General features: G+C 39.7%; 2 protein-coding genes across 2 annotated transcripts in view; one reads left to right on the top strand and one right to left on the bottom strand.

The window, feature by feature from the left end:
- npy1r (neuropeptide Y receptor Y1) overlaps positions 1–20,520 on the bottom strand; it is a 50,739-nt gene extending 30,219 nt beyond the window's left edge. Inside the window, exons 1-2 of the mRNA XM_018095865.2 lie at positions 20,187–20,520; positions 7,609–7,664 (exon numbers count right to left, since the gene is read on the bottom strand). The gene's annotated coding sequence lies outside the window, so the exon portion shown is untranslated. The remainder of the gene's footprint in view (positions 1–7,608; positions 7,665–20,186) is intronic.
- Positions 20,521–23,900: 3,380 nt separating this feature from the next.
- Positions 23,901–27,408, top strand: part of npy5r (neuropeptide Y receptor Y5) — a 38,219-nt gene continuing 34,711 nt past the window's right edge. The window contains 1 exon segment of the mRNA NM_001078776.1: positions 23,901–24,014. The gene's annotated coding sequence lies outside the window, so the exon portion shown is untranslated.

The raw sequence follows: 27,408 nt of genomic DNA, 5'->3' as shown, positions 1-27,408 counted from the left end.
ATGCCTGGGGGAGGGGTGGCACTGGATGAAGGTACAGCCCTAATCTAGGAGGCGCCAAGCAAGCAGATCTTCTCCCGATCTTCTCCTGATATCCCCCACTATGATATTGGGCGATTCCAGGCTAATTCGGTCATTTGGCCCTGGGGCCAAATGATCGAATTAGAACGATGGGTATAGGAGAAGTCGGATCGGAGACCGCGTCAATGAGCAGATGCGGCCCCCGATCGGACTGGGCCACCGGGACACCGGGAAAAATCACGGTGGGCCCCTGGTCTAGTGGGCCCCAGCAGCCCAGACCCAACCCTTGCCTGTGCTCCCCCTGCCCGACTGCTCCTCCCCTGATGCGTTAAATTTACGCGCTCGGGGGAGGATGTTCGGTGGGGGGCCCTGCGAGGGGGGTTAGGGGGGCCCCTATGGGGGGGTGGGGGCAGTGTGGGCACTTGCAGAGTCCCTGGGGCGGGAGCCCCGGTGGGCCCTTCATCCCCCCAGTCCAACCCTGATGGCCACCTTAACTGATACAAATCTAATGTTGTGGTACCAAACTGCAAAAAAGCAATTACAATATGACTGACTTTAGAAATGGGCCCCGTTATCTTTCCCAGTACTATCTTTTCAGTATTTTTTGTTAGTCTCAAATTCATTAAGCCTGATAAGCACTGCATGAGGAGAAGAATGTCCTATGTGTTCTATAATCTCTCTTTGAAGCCTACCCTGGTTTTCTTTGTTAGCTGAAAACACATATAATATCTCATTATGTGCCTTCCACTAATCTAACTACTGTATATAGACAAAGAGATAATGAAATAAGTAGCATTTAATTTTGTGACATTTAATTATAAAAATGGGATTTCAGCTATTTATTACATTACTGTTCCTCATATCTAGCCTTGCAGCTCCTGCCTCACACTGTCACTTTCCATTTACAATACTCTGCATTTTCAATGAAAATTAATCAGTTGCCCACATAGTGATTGATTATTTGTGTTTTAAAGTCCTCACAATATACTTAGCATTGCAGAAAGGAAATCACAGAGCAGTTTCCTTGGAGAGCTAACAATTTATTAATATGATAAGATAAGGCACGAGGAAGTAAAGTCGCTTGACAAAGGTCAACTTCATTCCCGTCCCACTGTGCCCGTGTAGCTGAGCACTTTTCAGCATTAGTTTTCATCACATTTTAATTTCTTTTAATTTCACGTTTTCTTTATTCCTGGCTATTAGTTCTACAATGGAATTAGCAAAAACAAATATTTGCTTCCATTTAGAAAAAAATCGAACCAAGAAACTCCTCTTATTCTGTTCATCTTGTTCATTTTATAGCTACAGTACCAGTATACAGGTATAAGATACATTACATGAAACCCCATAATCCAGAAAGTTCTGAATTGCAGTAAGGCCGTCTCCCATAGACTCCATTATAAGCAAATAATTCTGATTTGTAAACATTATTTCTTTTTTCTCTATAATAATAAAACAGTACCTGTACTTGATCCCAACTAAGATATAATTACCCCTTATTGGGGCAGGACAGCCCTATTGGGTTTATTTAATGGTTAAATGATTCCCTTTTCTCTGTAATAATAAAACAGTACATGTACTTGATCCCAACTAATATATAATTACCCCTTATTGGGGGCAGAACAGTCCTATTGGGTTTATTTAATGGTTAAATGATTCCCTTTTCTCTGTAATAATAAAACAGTACCTGTACTTGATCCCAACTAAGATATAATTACCCCTTATTGGGGGCAGAACAGTCCTATTGGGTTTATTTAATGGTTAAATGATTCCCTTTTCTCTGTAATAATAAAACAGTACCTGTACTTGATCCCAACTAAGATATAATTAATCCTTATTGGAGGCAGAACAGCCCTATTGGGTTTATTTAATGGTTAAATGATTCCCTTTTCTCTGTAATAATAAAACAGTACCTGTACTTGATCCCAACTAAGATATAATTAATCCTTATTGGAGGCAAAACAATTCTGTGAGGTTTAATGCTTACTGGTACATGCTTTTCCAGTACACTTAAGGTATGGAAATACAAATTACAGAAAGATCCCTTTTCCAGAAAGCCCGATCATTCTGAATAACAGGTCCCATATCTGCATCTTGTTATTCACTAAAACATTCAAAAACAAACTCATAAATACATAAATATTCAGTGCCACTAAAGGAACTAAAATAACTAAAATAAATCAGGCAAATAAAATTGTGCTCCATGTAATTCTATTGCAAACAGTTTGCAAGTAAAAATAATATACATTAGCTTAACTGATAATATAATCATTTTGTTGAATGGAATATTTATGAGTTTGTTTAATTTGCCTATAAACATGCACTATATAAATGAGCTAACCAGGTAACATAGTCATTTTGTTCAACTGAATATTTCTGCATTTCTCAAATAGCTTTTTAATTTGCCAATAAACATGCGCTCCACCTCGGTGACTTTGAGTGGACTATTCATCAAATCCTTCAAATTTCATTTCACCATTTGATGGGAAAGAGCTGTACTGTAACTGACAAGTGACTGGTGGAGTGATGATATTCTGCATGGAAACTGCCTGAGGCAGCGCGACAGTCTGTGCTTAATGTATGCAAATGTGGCACCGAATATTCATAAGCTAGCAATTGTAACACTGTCACAGCCGGGCTACTGTGCCACTACTAAACAAACTGCTTTCCATAGAGGAACTTTCACAAGTAGATTCATTTGAAGGGAAAATAATGTAAATACGTAACTTTCTTAAAGGAGAAGGAAAGGCTAAGTTACTTGGGGGTGCCAAAATGTTAGGCACCCCCAAGTGACTGAGATCGCTTACCTTGTACCCCGGACTGGTGCCCCTGTTAGGAGAAAAAAGCACCAGCCCAGGGTACGTGTAGCGAGCGCTTCCTCCTTCCTTTTTCTTCTGCCGGCGAAATGTTTAAGTTCCACTATTCACTCTACTGCGCAAGCGAATAGGAAGTAGGAAGCACTCGCTGCTACCCTGCTGGTGCTGTTCTCTTCGTACAGGGGCACCAGCCCGGGACAAAAGGTAAGCGATCTAAGTCACTTGGGGGTGCCTAACATTTTGGCACCCCCAAGTGACTTAACCTTTCCTTCTCCTTTAATAATACTATGTATTGCACATCAATATAGTCATATCTATCAGTACAGTATAATACCATGATATTTTGCTAAAAAGATGGGTAACTAGATGGAGGGAAAATAAAATGACAACAAAACTACAGTTGTTTAAATGGGCTGCTCAATAGACAAGCTGCATCACTACTGCTCACTTCAGTAACTGTGGACAAGACTGCTAGAGCCTCAGTTTGAGTGCTGGCTGATTGGGTTAACTGACCAGCCTGGTGCAGGATAGCAATGGATTCATGAATATACAGGGCAGTGAATTTTGGTCATTCACAAGTTCAAACATTATGCAATAATTGTAGAAATGGTGGCTGCAACTTTGTGAGCAAAGTGCAATTTTGGACACAGATGGCAAGTTTTTGTCCCACAATGCAGCGTACTTTTCTCAGAATTCATGCATCGTTGCAGCTGCAATGTGGGCACTGAATCGAACACAATTGCACTAGGTCTGACTCAACAGCACTGCATCTGATTAGTCAAAATGGACACAGCTGCACATTTGCTTGCGGTAAATTGGACGCAATTGTGCCAACTATTTTCACAGTCTGGTGTAAGCCTGGTGATAAGCCTTAAGTCAGTTCCAGTGTTCAGCATCCGAATTACATCTGCACCCAATGAGGGAACCCTGGAGCTACCTGCTGTTTAGGAGGTAATGGTAGCTCCAGGGTTCATGCATGAAAAGGCACAATGCTCAACCAAAGGCAGGACAGACTGGTTGGTGCAGAATTCACAGGACAAGAAATCTGTGGAAAAAATCTTTTTACACTGCTGCAGAAAAGTAGTTCTTTTGCTGCATTTTTTTCTCAAGTACAATAAAAACACCATCTCAAATTTTGATAAATCGCCCCTCAGTCTCACGCAAAAAAAACATTTGCCCAAATTAAGTCTCTTATGCAGCTTTAGCTTTCAACCTGCAGAATCTACTAAGACTGCCTTGTGCAGAGATATCAATGATAAAATGCCAAAGTCACTTCTTCTAATCCTCCTTGACCTTTCATCTGCATTTCACATGGTTGACCAATCCCTCCTTATGCAAAGGTACTGGTATCCATAATCAGGCTTCGAACCATTCTAACTGATGCTTTGCTGCCTCTTATACTAACAAAACCTCATCACTGATACCCAAATCTCTAACTGCCTCCTAGCTATCTCTACCTAGAAGAATTAATGCCCCCTCAAACGGATGTAAACTAAAATAGAACTGATCATCTTTTCCCCTAAACCTGTACCTTCTCCCACTATAATAGTCCTACTGATGGCACATTGTCTAGAGATAATTGTAGACTCCTTCCTCTCCTTCGATGATCAAAACCTGTCACTTCTTCCTAAGCAATATTGCCAAAATCTGACCTTTTCTGACATACACACAACAGCTAAGATGCTTAGACTACTTAAACCTGCCACTAACTGGCCTCCCTAATCCCCTCTCTCCCAACTACACTTCTGTTGCCAGAATTTTCATTCTCTCATGTAAGAGAGAATAGCCCCCCCCCCCCTCTCTACCAAAACCATGGCTTCCCTTAAATAGACCTGTCACCCTAAGAAATAATTCCAAATCCTTTTCTATCATGTTATTCAGCCAAAATAAACTTTATTTACACTATATAAATTGTATTTCCTTCAATCCTGGAGGAAGCAGACAGGCGACAATTTGTGGGCACTATTATTATGATGAGCTTTGCATAATCCCAAACTCTTGTGTATGCACCAGAATGGGTGCTTGGGAACTTGGGAACCCACAAATAATACAAAATGAAGACTAATTGCAAATTGTCTCAAACCAGAACCCTCTAAATAACATTAACCATTGAAGGAGAAGGAAAGTCATTTTGGCATTTTACTGCCAATAGATTTGTCACATTAGTGCCACCTAGAACAATATATTTATTCTGCAGAAAGCTTTACCATACCTGAGTAAAGAGCCCTAGAAGCTTTCTCTATTTGTTTAAGGTTGCAGCTGCCATTTTAACTTGGTCTTCATAGCTTCCTGCTGCAGCTCTAGCTGTTGCAGCTCAGATTACACATTCATAAGGGTGGGGGAAGTGAGTTTCATGAATTCTTCTGGGAGGGGGGGTGCAGGAGAAGGGACAGAGGAGAGAGCTGCACAGACTTTGGCCCTGGGTATGAAGGATTTTTCTGAGAGAGGATGTCAGACACCCGAAGCACATGTTTACAAAAAACGAGACAAGAAATCCTGTGTTTCTTTTGATAGAGGACTCAGTGCAACGTTTCTGTAAGTGCTTATGGCTGTATTTACATATACCTTTCTGATAAAGCTTACTTAGTTTTTACCTTTCCTTCTCCTTTAATTTGTAAGTGTATACATACAGTATCTAGAATGCCCTACTTTGTTACAAAACTCAATATCAAGTTGTATGCATATCTGTTGTATAATTTGAAAATAATGTAACCATTTAAGTGCCACACAAGTTATGATATATGGGACTGACGAATATGTGCCAGCAGCAGATTCTGTTTCCCAGTATCTCTTTTATCTATGCTACATTTCCTGTTGCCTGGAGACAAGCAGTATGGAAACCTCAAATGGCCTGACACACAAAGGGTTAAATAAAAAGAACTGTTGCAATAGGGATACAATTATTTTAAAAAGATCCTGCAATTAATCAGTTTTTAGAAGACAGTAACCATTCACATAGGCTGCAGGTGTGTCTGGTTTCACACAGAACATGTATACAGAGTAATGTAACATATCTAAACATATCCATCCTCACCTGCTAAATGGTTTTTAAAGGGTTTAGGGTCAATAACTAAAAAATGTAAGTAAACGTTAGCAATAGGAGATGCTGCAGTATATTTCCTTCAGTTGACATCTTTAATAAACCTAGGTTTCCGTGATCTCATAGGTGCCTGTAAGTCAGTGGGATAATGTGGCTTTGCATTTGAGGATGTTTATAATGTAGGAAAACTCTAAAAATAGTCTGTTTAAGTTCATGCTAAAAATGTGGCCACATAACAGCACAAATGTTATCTCTATAGATTTATATGCACACAGAAACATGTATTACAGACATTTGCTATAATGAAAACTTTAATATGCAACTGTGAAAAAATGCTACCAATTCAAAACTAATGCAGTATATTATATGGCTACATTAAATAGTATTTGTTTACATCTGCTTAAACGTATATCCTCATAGAAGATTTGATGAATAAGAAGAAAGCAATTGATGGTGTGCCTACTATACGTCTGACAAATATGTCTCAGCTAAGGCAATACAAAAGTCATACACAGCAATAGATAGATGATAGATAGATAGATAGATAGATAGATAGATAGATAGATAGATGATAGATAGATAGATAATAGACAGACAGACAGACAGACAGATAGATAGATAGATAGATAGATAGATAGATAGATAGATAGATAGATGATAGATAGATAGATAGATAGATGATAGATAGATGATAGATAGATAGATAAATAGATAGCTAGATAGATAGATAGATAGATAGATAGATAGATAGATAGATAGATAGATAGATGATAGATGATAGATAGATAGATAGATAGATAGATAATAGACAGACAGATAGTTAGATGATAGATAGATAGATAGATAGATAGATAGATAGATAGATAGATAGATAGATAGATAGATAGATATGAAATCCCTTTATACATATTCAGAAAACTATTCTAAATCACAGGAACTCCATCTCCCATAGTCTCAATTTTAATCAAATAATTCACATTTTTTCTCTGTAATAAAAAAAAATTGTTCTTTTTACTGTATCCCAACTATGATATAATAAATCCTTATAGGCAGCAGAAAAATTCAATTGGGTTTATTTAAAGGGAAACTATACCCCCAGAATGAAAACTTAACCAACAGATATACAGATAGTATATATTGCCCTTTTCTCTTGATCCATTATTTTGTGAAGGTCTATGTGCTTCCTCATCACCTGACAGTAAAAGATGCAGTTCTGTGCATTCATTGGTTGACGTAACCTAGCATTTATGTGTGCAGTTGGTGTGTTTGTGTTAACCGTGAAACGCATGATTTCACTGAAAGCATTTTATTTTTGCACAATGATCATACTTTTACATATAGAACATTTTTGTACAAGCTCCTGGGTTTGTGGGCAAATGTGTCCCCTCTAAAACATGTTTGTAATGATTATCCTGCTGTAGGGATATAGTAAAAGCAGTAAATAATAATACACTTAGCTAATCTCGCACTGACTTGGACCACCTTTCATTACTTAGGCCACTAGCATATGTTGGGGGGGAAATTACTAATAAAATTATACAAATAAAATTCTACTCATACAGGTTTTAATTCCTGATGAAGACAATAGGCTGCTATGGTTTGTCTATCATACACTGCACTATACTGTACATGTGTCACCTTCACAGACATCAATACCAAAAAATGAGAATTTACAAACTGTATTGTACAGATGTATACAGATGCTATGTAGGTACAGGTTGTAATTGTACTTACCTGCTTATGGAGACTTTATATTGGTAAATATTTTGTTCTCAAGTTCACAGGATACGCTGTCAGATATAAAGCAAAAATAATCAGCCAGGACCAATAATCATCAGCTGCCTGTAAATCATCAATTTTCTTGACATAATAAAAATAAATGATAAAAAATGATTGAAATATCAGTGTTCTTGTAAAGTTTTCTTGGGAAAAATATAAAAATGTTAGTTTAATTTGGTTCAAGCACAGATATAGTTCCTAATTAACCCATTGTCCTAAAGTATTGCAGTTTCTAGTAACCCAAAGCAAACAAACTGCAGGTAATCTTTAGTGGTCACATGTTTAAAAGCAAGCATCAGATTGGTTCCACAGGATACTGCACCTGGGAATAACTTTTCCACTATTATGATACCACCGCAACAGTTTCATTAATGTCAAGTGTTTCCATAAGCCAATCACCTGGACAGAATTCAGCTACACGCATAAAAGAAGATTTATTATCTATCTGTATTTGTTGCTGAGCAATATATTGATTGACATACATTAACCCATATTTTTTTCCATGCTGGACTAATGGAACAGATTTTGTCAAAATCTTTAAGCCCCACTTGCAATTTGCATCTGGGATTTAGTATCTGGAGGGGATAGAGCTGCTGCTGAGCTCTAACACCCCACAGTAAAGAATGGGGTCTTATTGCTCAAAGCAATAAACAAAGCAATTTGACAAAGTAACAGGTATCTGCGTTAAAAATTGTCTCCATACATTAAACACTTTCCTATCTAAAACAATAAGAACAGTGTTAAAAGTAAATATGCTAAAATTCAATCTACTTGAAATTCTACAAGGTTCCAGATTCCCAAGTTTGAATTTTAGTAAATAAAGCTTTAGTCATAGAATTCAGTTATACATCGAGGGGGGTTTACCCCCTTATTGAACAGACAAGGATAGTAGAAGCTATATCTATAATTAGGCTGTAAATCTCGACACGGGATGGTTTATGCCGAGAAGGAACATGGTACCCTGTACTTAAACCTTGTTTCAGGGCAACACATCCATTACACAGCAGCCAAACCTGCTTAGTAAGTTAGAGGTTTTAATAGCAGGCAGAGAACTTAGTGTCCAAGAGATTCAAAGTGATTATATACAATATAGTGAAAATTCCATTACTGAAATGTCAAAATGTTTAATAGATTTTCTATTCTAGATAAGAATTGATGCTTCCACTGTTTGTAGTTGAAAAGATCAATAAAGGCTTGTTTAGTAAAAGCTCTACTTCTTCACCAGTCATTTCTTTCCATTTCTTTCATTCGTTTGTTTTTAAAGGCAGTAAGAAAGCAACTTTCCATCACATATTAATTGCAAATTTTTCAATGATTATAAGAATATTTGTAAATGTAATTGCCAATGAAAGCAATATCTGTCTGTCCTTTGCTATTACCTGCACTACTGGCCCTGGCTACATGCATCATTAAAGCAGTGTTGAAGCCGGCAACTTGCTCCCTGCCAAGACTACCTTTTTCACAATGGCTTGTAGGCCCAGACTGGCAATATGTGTATTTTGGCAAATGCCAGAGGGGCTGATGTAAGATGTCATAGACCAGGGGTCAGGAACCTTTTTGGCTGAGAGAGCCATAAACACCACATATTTTAAAATGTAATTCCGTGAGAGCCATACATTATGTTTGTCCGTGGATGCTGTGGGGCAAGGTAAGGTGGGTCCCAAGGATGCCTGATGTGGATGCGATGTAGAGGAGGGCGTGGCCTGCGCTCGGTGGATAGAAAACGTGTTCTAAGGCTTAGAACACGTCTTCTATCCACCGAGCGCAGGTCACGCCCCCGTTATTTTTTTTATTAAAGATTTCGCAGCGAGCCAGATTTGGCTCCCGAGCCATAGGTTCCCTACCCCTGCCATAGACTGTCACTATTTAGTGGGCTGGTGGGGGGGCTAATTGGGCTTCCATGTAATTGAAATGATAGGATTTGAATTTTAAATCCCAGTCTGGGCCTGATGCCTTGAATGGTTTTGTGATTCTTCTTCTTTAGAGCAACAGCACACTGACTTGAATGTTTTCAGGTTAAAAAGTTGCATTTAAAGGGTGGTTCACCTTTAATTAAACTTCTATGTTACGTATGTTATAGAATGGACAATTCTAAGAAACTTTTCAATTGGTCTTTATTATTTTTTTCCTTATAGTTTTTGAATTATTTGCCTTCTTTTTAAACTCTTTGTGGCTTTCAAATGGGAGTATCTGACCCTGGCAGCCAAAAAACTATTGCTCTGTGAGGCTACTTTTTATTGTTAATTTTATTGTTACTTTTTATAACTTTTTTTTTTCTATTCAGTTGCTCTCCTAGTCATATATCAGCCTCTCATTCAAACCACTCCCTGGTTGTTAATGTAATTTGGACCCTTGCAACCAGATAGCTGTTATAACTCTAAACTGGAGAGTTGCTGAACAATTATTGAAAACACTAGAAATAATTAAAAATGAATGAAGACCAATTGCAAATTAAAACCCCTTTAATGAATGGAAATCAGTAGTGGTAGACTGAGGCACTTTGCCTCACCCTTATAGATCTGTAAGTGCATGGCATTAAATACATTTACCTTTAACTTTAAAACCACTGAATATCTTTAATTAATGTATAATGGTAGGTTGATTACAATTAGAACCTATTCATTGTGTATCCTTATTATACAGGGCTTTAAAATCTGATTTATTATATGAATGGAAATTTGTAACTAGGAGCTACAATGCACACTAATGCATATGACCCCCTTCATTCCTCCCTTGTTATGAGCACTGTAAATTTTAGATTCACTAATGCACTAATGCATAATGAAGCAGGTCACACGTTGTCATTTTATTGCAAATCTCACATTCCCGTAGCTGCCAAAGCAATAACCTCTCTGGTGCAGAACATCTCTAAAGCAGAGGCTGGATGCTAAAACTGTAATGTAGGGCAACAGTCTCTAAAGTGTTCAAAACCATTGACAATAATTTCCATTCATCATGCATAGTATGTGGTTATTTGCAGACTGGGTTGGAAGAGGATAATTTGTTAGGGTGTTATGTGCTTGACAACTTCACTTCTAATGGTCTAGAGCAGAGTTTATTAATGGAAAGACTACTTAAAAAATCATGACATAATGAGAAAAAATAGATACAATTCTGGTGGCATCTCTCGACAAGTGAATAAAGTTTACAAATATTCTGCATAAGTCAATGAATTAGTCAGTGACTGGATACAACATGGAATAGAGAGGGCAGAGAAGGTTTCAGGCAGCAGTGATTCGGAATGTTCCTTTTATAACATGTTTATTCATTTTCTATAAACTACTGACAATGCTGCAATAACATAGATAATAAAAATTACATATTTCAATATCAGTAATACAGGTAATGGGACCTGTTATCCACCATGCTGGTCACTTGGGGTTTTCCGGTTAAGGGACCTTTCTGTAATTTGGATCTCCTTACCTTAAGGGCTCTGGCACATGGGGAGATTAGTCGCCCATGACAAATCTTCCTGTTCGCGGGCAACTAATCTCCCCGAAATGCCATCCCACCGGCAAAAATGTAAATCACCGGTGGGATGGCATACGCGCTGCTGTGTATGCCATCCCACCGGCGATTTACATTTTCATTTAAACATTAATTAAACTCAATAGGATTGTTTTGCCGTCAATAAGGATTAATTATATCTTAGTTGGGATCAAGTACAAGGTTTTATTATTACAGAGAAAAAGGAAATCATTTTATAAAAATGTAAATAATTTGATTAAAATGAAGTCTATGGGAGATGTCCCTTCCATAATTTGGAGCCCTCTGGATAACAGATTTCCGTATAATGGATCCTAAGCCTGTACAGCAATAATCTCTCTAAGAAGATAGTTATATCTACTTAGTAAAAAAACAGATTGTAAGTTCTTTTAATGGACCAAGCACTAACATTACCAAACCTATAGCGGAATGACTTCAGTGAACTAATAACAAATCCAAGTTCTTTTAAATATATACATTGTTCCCTGAAGTCAAGCATTAAGTGAATTATGGTTACAAAGTTTCTTGTTAAACCTTAAATGATTAAACATTTCCTTTTTTGAGGCATCAAAGATATCTAAATATCTGGAGCAAAGAGAATAAAATAGTGCTGGATTTTTTCTTTTTAAAATTGTAATGAATATTTTCCTGCAGGCTCATTTGACTAGAGGGATTTGAAATCTTTTTAATGGATGGTACATCTTTCTCAACCCCATATGCCTAATAGTGGGTTATGTGGCTATTAGTGCCATTGGGCCCCGTGCAAAGGACAATTTATAGTGGACTGAACAGAAGGGAAGGGAAGTGTGACCTGTATATTTCTGGGGTGAACACTCGTCCTCGATCCTATTTGGTGTTGTACTAGGGGTTCACTGGTTAAACTGCTCAGCTGATAAAACCACACACGCCAAGGGGTAACATAGTGCTGTTCTGATATTGACTAAACTGCTAGAGAAATTGGTGTCTGTGTGTCCTGCATTTAAACCACCAGCTTTAATCACCCTAGGGAAGCTTTAACAATGATAAAGCCAAGATATGGTCTTCTGTAACAAAAGCACGGAAGCAAAGTAGGACATTTTAAAAGGCTGTATTAAGTACATGTGGGCGTCTATAACACTCGGTAATGAAAATATGACTGAAAAACAGCATATTAGAAGCAATGCTCAGAAAAAGAGAGAATACCCAAAAGAGAAAATCATTGCTTCAAACAAAAAAACATTTTAATGAGCAATTGCAATAACTGTATAGGAAATGCAAGAATCAAGTAATCCCAAAGGCACATAAAATAGCAAAAAGGCAAAACGAGCCAAGAAAAATCCTTTAGGCAGATTGATACATGGGGAAAGGAAAATGTAACATTCCTCATTAAAGGAATTTCTTCAGACTTGACATGGGAGCAACTGTTATACAATACTAACTCTACTCTTATTATCAATAGCAGAATAAAAACAGAGGTACAGAAAGAAGTACAAGGACTTGGCCTTCATGGAATCCACCTGGATAAGAAGGAAATTAAGCATATCAGTATTAAAGGGGCAGGATACCCACTTGTTCAATATGAGTGCAATGAATAGGTTTTGGGCTGAAAATATCTTGTCTATTGTTTCAATCAAAATTTACAGTGCTCACAAAACACATAACAAGGGGGGAATGAAGGAGGTCATATACTGGTAATAAAATTAACTACTGTGCAAGGACCAAACATGGAGCAGCCCTGTTTGGCTCAGGAAACCACCATTTTTTGTGGTTAAAGTAAGGGCAAAAAAGTATGTTCGGCAAAAGTCCTATTCATTGCTGTCATGTCAAATGGGGGGTTACTGTCCCTTTAAGATGACAATAATATGCACCAACTCCTTGTTTTATACATCAGTGCAAATAGCATAAATCCATTCTGGAATAAACCTTTGTAATGTTATTAAGATATATACTTAATATGCAATACACTGATTACAGACATGCACTATGAACATGTCAAGAAAACATTTGCGGAATAGCTTGGCAATTAAATTATAAGACTAGGAACAAGAGGAAAGATTTGCACTTAGGCAAAAATATGGCTGAGTTACTAACAGTATAGAGCCATTATATACGCAATATGTTCTAGTTGCACTTCAGTGACTGAGTTCCACAGGGATCTGGATTGGACCCAGTTATATTAGTACTGCTACTAATAACACTGTGCTTATTAACTGTTATCTTGTATGATGTAACTATCTTACACAACCTGGGAAATCATCTTTTTGTCAGGATACTATGGCACATTTTACTAGGATATAATGTGTATTAGTGAGGATTACTATAAGGTTTTGCCCCCCGTGCTATATATATTAAATCAAACAATCAGCCAAATCAGGGGAACAGAGGGTTTAATGTGTAATAGTACAGGTATAGGATCCCTTATCCAGAAACCCGTTATCCAAAAAGTTCTGAATTACAGAAAGGCCATCTCACATAGACTCCATTATAAGCAAATAATTCTAATCTTTAAAAATGATTTCCTTTTTCTCTATAATAATAAAACAGAACCTTGTACTTGATCCCAACTAAGATATAATCAATCATTACTGGGTTTAAATGATGTTTAAATGATTTTATAGTAGACTTAAGGTAAGGAGATCCAAATTAGGGAAAGATCCCTTATCTGGAAAGCCCCAGGTCCCGAGCATTCTGGATATCAGGTCCCATACCTGTATTCTGTACACAAAAAGAAACTGTACATTCACTTTTGCACCAAATCTTGGAATGAATAATGTCGTTAGAAAATGTGTGATTTAACCTGCAATTTCATTAAAAGGAACATTCAAATAAAAAATGTCCCTTCTAGTTATAAAGCAAGTAAAAAATCAAGCAGAAATAATCTGATTTATAGTTGACATTTATATAGATTTATAGAGAACACCTTTTGGAACAAACACCCAAGAAAAGGGTAATAATGCATTCTCATAACCTTTCCTTTTTATGTTATTGCCACTGCATAAATGATATCCTTAGAAAGCAGATATACTTTCTATGGCACAATCATGTACATGCTTGTATCTCACTTGTTTTAAGATCCTATTGATTAATAAAGCTACTCTGCTAGAGTCCACAAGGGATAAACCATTTTTTGAACTAATCCTTGATGGAATGAAGTGCACTGCTGAGAGGAAGATGTGCAATGGATGTCGGGGATCTTTAATACATCTGTTCTTCATGGAGAATCACAAGAAATGAATCACTGGCAAGGGAATCTAAAACATGCCAGTGAAAAGAAAATGAAATTCAGCAATTTTCACTCGATTTATGCCTCTTCCACTTGCTATTTTCTATCATATAATTAAAGATACCTCCCATTTTGTTTTATTTAGGCAAGACTGTCACTACTGAAGGACCTAAATATAGGCTGCAATTCAGGCAAATATGGTGTTATAGGCAGATCTGAGTGAGTCTGGGCATAGCAAGGTACTCTGATTTAGGGATGTTGAAAGGTGTTGAATAAAAGTAGTAACTGTTCTAAAACAGTAGGTCAGGGTGCTCCTCCTATGGTTTGTATTCAAGGATGGAGTTGGTGGGGACCCAGAATTACAGGAAGGCTTCAGATACATTCTAAGGGTGATGGATAGTTGGTCACAGGGTCGGGCTGGGCCGGCAGGTGGGGCGGGCGGTGGGGGGCCCCTGAGTGGTGTGGGGGACACTGTGGCAGGTGTGGCAGCACAGGGTGAGACTGTTTGTACTGTGTATGTGATGACTGCTGTTGAGCATTGTGCTGTGATGGATGTGGAGGGAATGATTCCAAATCCCAATTTACACATATGAATAAGTCAGATTTTGCTGGATCTACAAAGATCTTTTCATTGCCAATTCATGTAAAAAAAGCCCAGTCATCACTCTTACAGTTTGCCGCAGGTACAGCCTTATCAGATGATGTATATTGTGACTTTTATGTGATTTCATGTGACTTTTATTGTGATTTTGCTGAATGGCACTCAGCTCAACAAAACCCTTTGTGTAAGTGACAATAATAAGAAGTTAAATGGAATCAAAAACATTGCTTAGTGTTGAGGGATTTAATCTAACTTGGAGCATGTTCAGCCTTGACAAATTTTCTCTTTTCTTATCTTTTCTTATTTTCTGGCACTGTGCACAAAGAGAAACTAATGCAAAAGGAAGAAAATGTGACCAATAAAATTGTTTGTGTAAGTAAATGGGAACTTGTCTTACATTATTACATATATTTAGGAAATAATCCTTCATTATTGATGGGTGTGGAAGTTACTTGAAAGTAATTTATAGTGATTTAGTTGACCAGTTGGTTGCTATGGGTTACAAGAACTAGAGCTAAGTATGCAGCTACTATTATATCACTCAGCTTTGTGCATGAATGGCACTTCAGACTAGAGCTGCAATGTGTCTAAAATGTTCTTGCAGGCTAGACAGATTGTTCAAAAAATCAATTATCTTTAGTGTTTGGATTCTGAGACTAAATTCTGCAGAATGGTACATACGTCAGGCCTTTTTGCAACTGAAATGTTTGGCCTTACTTGAACATGCAAATTTAAATAGAAGGTGTTAAATGCCAACATGGTTACCCATGGCAACTTATCAGATCTTTGCTATAATTGTGAGTAAATGGTTAGAGTGTAAAGCTATGCATATATTTATATCAGATAATGAACTGTCCTTGAATATGGACCTTGAAGCTTAAGACATGTTGTGCTACCATGGATATAAATTAATATATGCAATCATTGGTTGCTGTATCCTGAACTCATTTAAACTGCGGATAACATAGTAAATGAGCATCTAACCAATAGTATTTGGTACCTATACAACTGGCACTGGTGGCAGTAAACAATGTGCAAAAAGATATGAATATTTCCCTTTTATTTTATCCCTGTTTGTGTATGGTTGTGGGGTCTGAAACCAAGATATTGATAACCTTTCCAAGTAAAGGTGCAACTAGACAGCTTTTGGTATCTGTGTGTATAAAGGAATAGGGACAAGCTCTGGTAAAAACTTGGAACATGTCACTATCCCTTTAAAGGGTTGATTTATCAACAGGGGTACAAACTGCACAAGTCCAGCAACTATAGCACCCCGTCATTAATATCCATTATAGGTATTGCTTTTGATTAATCAACGGTTATTGCTGACAGGTTGCTATGGGTAACAACAAAGATAGAAAACACAAGGTTTAGCCAGCTAATTGGCAACCCCTTGCTTCCATTTGCTTCCAAATATGTTGGGAATGCACTGACTATGTTCTACTCGATTTGATAATAATACAGTTTAATATTTGCCTATATGCCATTGTGTGGAAGAATAATTACTTTAACAAGACAGACCTTGTGAAGCTGCCCTGAAGTAGAGTCACAGACCTAACTGAAAAGGTCCCAGTCTTAGCAGACACCATCATGGAGAACTCAAGACTCCTTAAAAGAAGCAGAGCACCAGATGTGGCAACTGGATTAAACACTTTGGCTACGAATGGTGCCACAGAAACTCAGTGCATTCATTAAAGGAGAACTGAAGCCTAATAGAGAATTAGACTAGACATGATGGAGTCTATATTTTGGGCTTCTGTACCAGCCCAAGGCAACCACAGCCCTTTTGCAGGGAAGATCTGTGCCTCTGAAGATGCCCCCAGTAGCTCCCCATCTTCTTTCCTTCTGATTCACTGCACATGCTCTGTGCTGCTTAATATAAGGCAGATTAGTAAATATTCTCAATACATAGCAGCTCAGAAACCCGTGCAATTTGCATCACAATTGATTAGCAATTATTCTGCTTTCATGACAGATGTAATGTTACTTTCTGCTAATGTTGTTTATGATTTCCAATGACCCCCTAATGTGAGCTTATCAACAGAAGCCCAAAGCATACTGAGGATGTGAAGTGCCACTGATCATTACTGCAGTTCTGAACCTCTGGATTAATACAGTATGTTCAATATAAAAACAGAGCATATTTAGCAATATTGTTTTTAGCCTTAGGAGACATATTGGATACATGAAAAAAACCCTAATTTTGTAGGCAATTATGAATAATATATGGTGCGGGTTGCACATTGGTCTAAAATTGAATACAGTCTGTAAAAATGGCCCCTTTATTGGAGCTCCCTATAGATCCTATCAGTTCTCTGTCTGTGTTTCAAATAAGGGGTGGGCGTGTCCTAACGGTCCCTGCCAGAAGCACAGTAGGAGGGGGATAGCCAATCACGGCCTTGCACTCATACCAGTAAAGATAGGCTTCAATTCCCCATCAGGCCAGCCTAGTTGCTGATTGGTTCCTATCCTACAGTGCCTGTACTGAGTGCCGCCGGCTTCCCTTGCACATCCAGAGAATTCAGCCTGCAGGAAGTAGAACAGATGGGCGGGACTAGTAGGGTTTTGGTTGAATTTCTCAATGAATCAGTCCAAAACACAACTTTTTTAAGCATAATACTTCTATATTTAGAAGAGTATAATTCACTGGTACATTCTAAATTGTAATATAATATGTCTCCTTTAAACTACTGCGGAATACCCCAATGTCTATTTAGGATAAAATAGAAATGTTTGTTTTGGAATAGCATCCATACAAGCGAAGCAATGATGGTCATTCTGCATTGCTGCAGTATTTTTATATATTATTTTTTTTATATATTTTGCATTTCTGGGCTTAGTTTGGGTTAGTTCTGGGCTGTGTTTTTGTGTTTGCAGTAACAGACCAAATTCTCTTCTCCAGTGAGAGCACTTTTCTTATGTGTGTTACAAGTAGCTTTACTACTGCTCCATGGAGCGAAGTTGCAGGGTCTCTCTGAACATGTTACATATCAAAGTTGCAGATATTTAGCACAGCAATATTTGTGTGACCACTTGAATACGTCAAGGGCTCATTTATATCCACAAGCCCAGTGGGCAACTTGAACACTTGCACCTAAAGAATCAGGAGACACCGGAAATGACACAAGGCAGACTGGTGCCTGTTGTGCAATGAAGTGCATGCACAGTTCCCCTTTATTCTGGTGACTAGGATACAACTGTGGTAGAAGCAGGGCAATTGCGTCTGCAATGATGCTGGAATTCTGGTATAAATTGGTGCATTGTGGGGGAAAAAACAGGCCGATTGTGCTCTAAATTGTGGGGTGTATTTAAATTTCCACAAATGTAATTTATTAAAAAATCCAAATTAAAAAGCATGAAGAAAAAGTTGCAGAAAAAATGCAAAAACCACAACTTTTTTGTACTGTCACACAAAAAATGTGACTTTTTCGCAGTTTTGTACAATAGCCAACATCAAAAACACCCAAAAACCTCTAAAACTACGAAGATCTTACAAAACTCAAGTTCTCTTTAAGAATTTTTGCAATAAAAAAGGGTATTTTTCATATTGCTTTTTGTGTCAGTTATTGTGGATAGTGCTTGGATAGTAATCCTTTGATTCCCAAGATATTGCAGAACTGCCATATCCACTATATTCTTCAGTGGCTTAGCTGGTATAATGGGGTTTGAAATCCTAATTCTGTATTTTCTAGAGCACAAAGGTTTGTCTATGCTTTTGTTAATGACCATGGTATGAGGGAAAAACAATTTGGATATATTTTAGGATATACAGGTTATACATTATTTGTAGTGAGTGAGATGCATGGATAGATTGATAGATAGATAGATAGATAGATAGATAGATAGATAGATAGATGATAGATAGATAGATAGATAGATAGATAGATAGATAGATAGATAGATGATAGATAGAGTGGATCACTGTTTACAGGTGAATCAAAAAGATGATAAAAACTCAGCAAGAAAAATGCACGGTATTTAAAATAATATATACATTTAATTGACCTTTGTTAACTGTTTAGCTTATTGGCTCCATTAATTTTTGTTTAATAAACTGAATAACTGGCATGCTTATAAATGAAAGGGTATATGTATCTATGTGCCACTGCTTTCCTTTTCCTGATCTGTCAGTGGCCATTGCTTTGCATGAGGGAAGAAAAATGCGATTGCCATTTACTAGGGTACAGATAGCAGGTAAGGCTACAGTGCCACAGGATCCTTATAATACCATGTACCCTCTTAACTGCAATTGAAATAACAGGCTGGCAAACACATTCCCAGCACTGTAGCCAACCACGCAGAGATAATCTCCTCTATGCACATGGAAGTTCTCTGAATGCTTTTAGTCTGTCACTTCAATAAATTCAGTGCGTTGTATTGTGCTTACACCTCAGGACTTGCCATGATAGTCACACTAGCATTTATTTTACGTTTTAAGGAAACCCAAGAAAAAATAACATATATAATTCATGTATTTCACAGGGTGCTAAAATGATTGATTACAGTAGGCTACGGTCAATGAAACACCAAGGTCTGGCTTTCCAAATGACCATTAGTCAGACTATGTGAATATAACAAAGATACAGAGAAAAGCAAGCACAGAGCAAGAATTTTAGAAATCCATTTAGTACATTCTAAGCGAAAAACACAGTGTTGCCTCTCATTGTAGGAGGCATTTAGAAATACATACAGTGTCTAAAGCAACAAGCAAGTCATACAGGCAAAGGTGTATAAGCATTTACAATGCATAATATATTACATAATATAACTGGAAAGCAGCTTGTATGGGGGACTGTATCCATAACAGGAAGGTGTTGGTTGTGCATAGAGCACAGGGAAGCTTTAGGGTTTGCACTAAAGACCTGTGGTGTCAAATTCAGCTTAATAAAGCAAATGCTGACAGTTATATTGTTACACAGGCACATAAAGTTTAATATGCTGCCCCCCAGGCTGTGATGTGAAAAAGTAATGCGTATAGTAAAACTGCACTTGGAGATTTGTACTTTAAAGGAAAACACACTCCTAAAATCCACCTGCTGCACGGCTGCCGGCTGCACAGGTCAGCTGCTCAAATACATATATGTCATACAGAGCATGTGTGTTTATAGGGTCACTGAACAGATTACAGTCAGTCCGGCAAACTCTCCCCCAACTGAAGCACCCCCTCCTCCCTTATCACCACCCCAAGCACTAACAGGGCAGCACCATTCCCACTTCCAAGTCAGAGAGGCAAAGCCACTGTACCTTGCTGTCTAGGCTTCCGAGTTGGCTTCCCTTTGCACATAACAGATGGATAGGACGAGCTGACGGCGAATGAAAGAAGCAGGAGAGGGAACGGGGCATTTCTCCAGTCATTCCTCAGCCTGAGATTGTAAAGATTGCTGAGGATCAAGCGACGCCCCCTAAAGCTCAGCTCCACCTTACAGAAGCCTAAACTGAGCTGCACATCGCACTGTCTACAGAACCATCACCTTCATGTTAGCCATGTGGGGGAGTGTTGCCTAGTAATCCCGAGAGAAATGCAATTAAATATAGGAACACAGAGAGAGAAAAACCTGCTGGAGCTGACAGCATCTTGAAGCGTGGGGAAGTTTAAATCGCCCTGCAGTTTCCTTATCCCCCGTACAGTAACATTTTATCTGCAGGTTAGCGCCATCTGCTGGCTACATGCAGCCATTGCCTCCAATACAAAGTGGGTCTCCTTTACGCTAGAAAATGCGATGCCAATCTGTCGCTTAATAAATGCGGCAATTTCACCTTTCATATAAACCTACTCAATGGAATACTTAGGGTTTAGTTTGAGTCACCCCAAAAGATATCAATTGTTTGTTGCTGAAGTTGTGAGTAAACTGAGTAGTTGTGAGTAGCTGTTAATGCATGGGCACCCACCTCCCCTTATCTGAGGCAATACAGATATCCAGCGCTATATTTGGCGCCCTGCTGTTTGCTGTACTTGCGAAACTATTTGATCTTATTGCGGTAAATATGTTGCTAACGTTTGTAATTGTAGTTTGTATAGACATAAGCAGGGCATAGTGTAGTACTGAGAATAATACAATGTAACAGCGCCAAAACTGTATAGTGAATAGTATGGGCTATGGGCACCTCTACCACTTGCTGCCATATCCAACCTTTCACTCTGTGAGCCCCAAGTCCATCTTGTAAATGAATGAAATGCTGATGCCTTCAGTGTGAAGGTTTTTTGCTCACATAAGTTCATGTATTCATCCTGCCCAATACTGTCTCTATGTCCCCTTACATCTCCCAGTCTCATCCAGACATCTCATCTGGCACTGAGTCAACAGGGTGATATCGATCCAGTCCGGGATTTTCACTTTAAATGGACGCATGGAATAAAGTCGTGTAAATGGTAAAATAGATCAGTATCGCCCTAATGGCAAGGGGTACATTGTAATCGCCGCTCACCCCAATACTAAGCTCACCCCAAGTCTCTTCTACAGGTCCCTTTCGAAAAGTCAAAGCTTATACTGTTTTCTTTACCTATTCACCTCCAATATACCGACACAATAACATTGCAAAACATATTGTTTTCCAGCAATTTATCCCCTCCAAGTCAGGCTGCTTTACAATAATTGTAGGCTACACAACATACCCTCATGTTCCAGTACAGGGTCTGCTAACATTGAAGTGCTAGCTATATATATATATATATATATTTCACATTTTGCCCCTTTTTTGTGTTGCCACTAAGCCAGTCGCTATAATCTGATGAACAATACATGGCCGCAAGATGGCACTGACCTTCCCACAAGCAGCGGGCATATCTGACTGGCAAGTTAAACGTCCCTTGCCCTTTAATAGCCCTGCATTATGAATTGAGTAATTGCCCAGCGCTCTCCCTGCTGTTGCTGCTGCCGCCGGGGGGACCTGTATAGAGAGGGGCTGTATAGAGAGGGGCTGTATAGAGAGGGCCAGTATAGAGAGGGGCTGTATAGAGAGGGGCTGTATAGAGAGAGCCAGTATAGAGAGGGCCAGTATAGAGAGGGCCAGTATAGAGAGGGGCTGTATAGAGAGGGCCAGTATAGAGAGGGGCTGTATAGAGAGGGCCAGTATAGAGAGGGCCAGTATAGTGAGGGCCAGTATAGAGAGGGGCTGTATAGAGAGGGCCAGTATAGAGAGGGCCAGTATAGAGAGGGGCTGTATAGAGAGGGCCAGTATAGAGAGGGCCAGTATAGAGAGGGTCAGTATAGAGAGGGGCTGTATAGAGAGGGGCTGTATAGAGAGGGCCAGTATAGAGAGGGTCAGTATAGAGAGGGCCAGTATAGAGAGGGGCTGTATAGAGAGGGGCTGTATAGAGAGGGCCAGTATAGAGAGGGCCAGTATAGAGAGGGACTGTATAGAAAGGGGCTATATAGAGAGGGGCTGTATAGAGAGGGCCAGTATAGAGAGGGGCTGTATAGAGAGGGGCTGTATAGAGAGGGCCAGTATAGAGAGGGCCAGTATAGAGAGGGACTGTATAGAAAGGGGCTATATAGAGAGGGGCTGTATAGAGAGGGCCAGTATAGAGAGGGGCTGTATAGAGAGGGGCTGTATAGAGAGGGCCAGTATAGAGAGGGGCTGTATAGAGAGGGCCAGTATAGAGAGGGGCTGTATAGAGAGGGCCAGTATAGAGAGGGCCAGTATAGAGAGGGGCTGTATAGAGAGGGCCAGTATAGAGAGGGGCTGTATAGAGAGGGCCAGTATAGAGAGGGGCTGTATAGAGAGGGCCAGTATAGAGAGGGGCTGTATAGAGAGGGCCAGTATAGAGAGGGGCTGTATAGAGAGGGCCAGTATAGAGAGGGACTGTATAGAGAGGGGCTGTATAGAGAGGGCCAGTATAGAGAGGGCCAGTATAGAGAGGGGCTGTATAGAGAGGGGCTGTATAGAGAGGGCCAGTATAGAGAGGGGCTGTATAGAGAGGGGCTGTATAGAGAGGGCCAGTATAGAGAGGGGCTGTATAGAGAGGGGCTGCAGAGAGAGGGGCTGCAGAGAGAGGGGCTGCAGAGAGAGGGGCTGCAGAGAGAGGGGCTGTAGAGAGAGGGGCTGCTGTTACTGTTGCTGCCGCTACTTGTTTCCCTACGAGCCATGTGCTCCCGTCTTAAGGTGGAGTTGGGTTTTTTAGAGAGGGCCAGTATAGAGAGGGTCAGTATAGAGAGGGCCAGTATAGAGAGGGGCTGTATAGAGAGGGGCTGTATAGAGAGGGCCAGTATAGAGAGGGCCAGTATAGAGAGGGACTGTATAGAAAGGGGCTATATAGAGAGGGGCTGTATAGAGAGGGCCAGTATAGAGAGGGGCTGTATAGAGAGGGGCTGTATAGAGAGGGCCAGTATAGAGAGGGGCTGTATAGAGAGGGCCAGTATAGAGAGGGGCTGTATAGAGAGGGCCAGTATAGAGAGGGCCAGTATAGAGAGGGGCTGTATAGAGAGGGCCAGTATAGAGAGGGGCTGTATAGAGAGGGCCAGTATAGAGAGGGGCTGTATAGAGAGGGCCAGTATAGAGAGGGGCTGTATAGAGAGGGCCAGTATAGAGAGGGGCTGTATAGAGAGGGCCAGTATAGAGAGGGACTGTATAGAGAGGGGCTGTATAGAGAGGGCCAGTATAGAGAGGGCCAGTATAGAGAGGGGCTGTATAGAGAGGGGCTGTATAGAGAGGGCCAGTATAGAGAGGGGCTGTATAGAGAGGGGCTGTATAGAGAGGGCCAGTATAGAGAGGGGCTGTATAGAGAGGGGCTGCAGAGAGAGGGGCTGCAGAGAGAGGGGCTGCAGAGAGAGGGGCTGCAGAGAGAGGGGCTGTAGAGAGAGGGGCTGCTGTTACTGTTGCTGCCGCTACTTGTTTCCCTACGAGCCATGTGCTCCCGTCTTAAGGTGGAGTTGGGTTTTTTAAGGGGGCGTCGCTCGCTCAGCCCAACAGCCTTCCCTATCTCGGCGGGAGAATACACACACAATCTTTCCCTTTCGTGCAACTCTTTGGCTCCTTCCATCGATATTAATATATGCCGCTATATACAACTAGTGGACAGTGACTGGATTTCAGCAGACACATTCGAGGGCTTTGTGGGTTTAATGTGCGAAGGTACGTTGGACATTTATTTCTGTTTTCATGGTGCTACTATAGGCTCACTGGAAATACCGCTCCATCAGCCTCAGTCGTTGCTTAAAGTAAAGTAGATGGGTTGGGAATTGAAAGATAGTCACAGCACAGCAGCACTTCCAGTAGCTTGTATAGAATATTGTGCCCTGTCCTTCATTCCTCAGCGCTAAATCGTTCGCCAAACGGGAAAGCACTGTTTCTATATGCACCCATTACTCTGTACTATCAGGATAGGCACCCATTAGTCTGTACTATCAGGATAGGCACCCATTAGTCTGTACTATCAGGATAGGCACCCATTAGTCTGTACTATCAGTATAGGCACCCATTAGTCTGTACTATCAGGATAGGCACCCATTAGTCTGTACTATCAGTATAGGCACCCATTAGTCTGTACTATCAGGATAGGCACCCATTACTCTGTGCTATCAGGATAGGCACCCATTACTCTGTACTATCAGGATAGGCACCCATTAGTCTGTACTATCAGTATAGGCACCCATTAGTCTGTACTATCAGGATAGGCACCCATTAGTCTGTACTATCAGGATAGGCACCCATTACTCTGTACTATCAGGATAGGCACCCATTACTCTGTACTATCAGGATAGGCACCCATTACTCTGTACTATCACCAAAGGCACCCATTACTCTGTACTATCAGGATAGGCACCCATTACTCTGTACTATCAGGATATGCACCCATTAGTCTGTACTATCAGGATAGGCACCCATTACTCTGTACTATCAGGATAGGCACCCATTACTCTGTACTATCACCAAAGGCACCCATTACTCTGTACTATCAGGATAGGCACCCATTACTCTGTACTATCAGGATATGCACCCATTAGTCTGTACTATCAGGATATGCACCCATTACCCTGTACTATCAGGATAGGCACCCATTACTCTGTACTATCACCAAAGGCACCCATTACCCTGTACTATCACCAAAGGCACCCATTACCCTGTACTATCACCAAAGGCACCCATTACCCTGTACTATCACCAAAGGCACCCATTACCCTGTACTATCACCAAAGGCACCCATTACCCTGTACTATCAGGATAGCACTGTCCATGGTCCTGAAGACGTTAGCATTGCCTGGTTCAAGGGCTGATAATCTTGGGTTAAGCTGCCATGGCCGGCTGTGTAACATTCGTGCTTTACACGAAGCACCCATTGCCCTTTACTATCAGTATAGGCACCCATTACCCTGTACTATCAGGATAGGCACCCATTACCCTGTACTATCACCAAAGGCACCCATTACCCTGTACTATCGGGATATGCACCAATTACCCTGTACTATCAGGATAGAAACCCATTACCCTGTACTATCAGGATAGAAACCCATTACCATGTACTATCAGGATAGGCACCCATTATCCTGTACTATCAGGATAGGCACCCATTACCCTGTACTATCACCAAAGGCACCCATTACCCTGTACTATCAGGATAGGCACCCATTACCCTGTACTGTCACCAAAGGCACCCATTACCCTGTAGTATAAGGATAGGCACCCATTACCCTGTACTATCAGGATAGGCACCCATTACTCTGTACTATCAGGATAGGCACCCATTACCCTGTACTATCACCAAAGGCACCCATTACCCTGTACTATTGGGATATGCACCAATTACCCTGTACTATCAGGATAGAAATCCATTACCCTGTACTATCAGTATAGGCACCCATTACCATGTACTATCAGGATAGGCACCCATTATCCTGCACTATCAGGATAGGCACCCATTACCCTGTACTCTCAAACTAGCACTGTCCATGGTCCTGAAGACGTTAGCATTGCCTGGTTCAAGGGCTGATAATCTTGGGTTAAGCTGCCATGGCCGGCTGTGTAACATTCGTGCTTTACGCATATATGTTATACCTCTGCTGGTATTCAGCAAATTTTGTCTTTTTATTCTTTAGGCAGATGGTATTCAGCCATTGTTAAAAGCAGACAAATGTAAAGTAAGTGATAACTTTTACTGGCTAACTGATCTGGAGAAGAGAGGGAAGCTGCTTTGAAAGCTGGCATTTTGTTAGCCAATGAAAGGTATCACTCACTGTACATTCACAGTCTTTGCTTTCATTTGTAATAAATTACCCATAGTAGCTGTAAGGAAGGACACAAATTGGTGCAAAAAAGGAGAGCTCCTAATAATCATTTTAAGTGCTGTTTAGGTAGTGAGTGGAATACCGAGGAAAGATCCCCAGCACTAGTCCTTCTGTACAGCATTCATAGTATGGTCTCTCATTCCGCCTGTCTTCCTTACATGCAAGCTGCACATGCCTTTCATTTCAGCAGTGTGAACCCATTATTGGACACTTGTTCCCTGGAAACTACAATATGTAACAGTAGCTTTAAATATACATTTAAGCATCAAATAAAAACATCATGGCAAACCATAACAAACCCATCAAAACAGCAGTATACTTTCAAGGTATAATAAATAAATAGCTGCCTTGTAAAATCAATGTAAAACAATTCAAATATGCTTTAACTTTATTATACCTTACATTTCTATTGTATTCCAAATCTGCAATATCTAAGGAGGCAGCAGGAGATTTCTTGCCATTTACAGCTGACAGTAGCTTTGTGTGAGTGAAAGGAGAACAATGCTTTATATCTATATATTCTATATAAACACTATCTGCTGCCTCCTATGTGTTTATTTAACAGAGTTGTATTGGCCATTGAATTAAGGTGGCTAGGCTACAGTATATTACCTTTACTGATTACTGGCAGGGTTTTATTAGTTGGGACAGTAATTAATTGGAAAGAGAGCAAATGCAAAGGTCACGCTTATTGAAATCAGAAAACAGCTAATTATATTCACATTGTTCAAGCAACACAATCTGTTTCTGTAATAAGTACCTGAAGCACTGGCTACTAGATGGCAAAGCAGTTGGAGTGACACAGAGAGTTCCATATAATAAAACATGGGGAATTTACTTATGCTGATAAGTACATTATTGCATTTAAGAAATATACACATCAGCTAATAATAGCTCATTGCTTGCCAGTTTGACACACTAGACTAAACTACTTTTAAAGGTAATTTGGCCATTGTAGAGTGGTTTTCTTGATGAATAAATTGTGTTTTTTTTAACCAAGGCCTTAAATTACTATGATCATTCAACACTGACGTATCACCAACCAACTTTTTTTTTTAAAGAAGAAAGGGTTTAAGCAGATTAAATGCTATTTTCACAGAAAAATCCAAGATAATAATGTCCCTTACTCTTCTGGGAGATTATTCATTTAATTACAATTCTTAGCCTGAAAGGGAATCCATGAGGTAATGCCCAAATTAGCCTTATCTTAGTCAGTTCCAGAAGGACCTTTGCGTCACGTTAAG

This window comes from Xenopus tropicalis, chromosome 1, assembly GCF_000004195.4.
Source record: "Xenopus tropicalis strain Nigerian chromosome 1, UCB_Xtro_10.0, whole genome shotgun sequence".
Taxonomy (NCBI): domain Eukaryota; kingdom Metazoa; phylum Chordata; class Amphibia; order Anura; family Pipidae; genus Xenopus; species Xenopus tropicalis.
The sequence above is the reverse complement of the archived record's forward strand: the minus strand, read 5'-3'. Positions and strand labels throughout refer to the sequence as shown.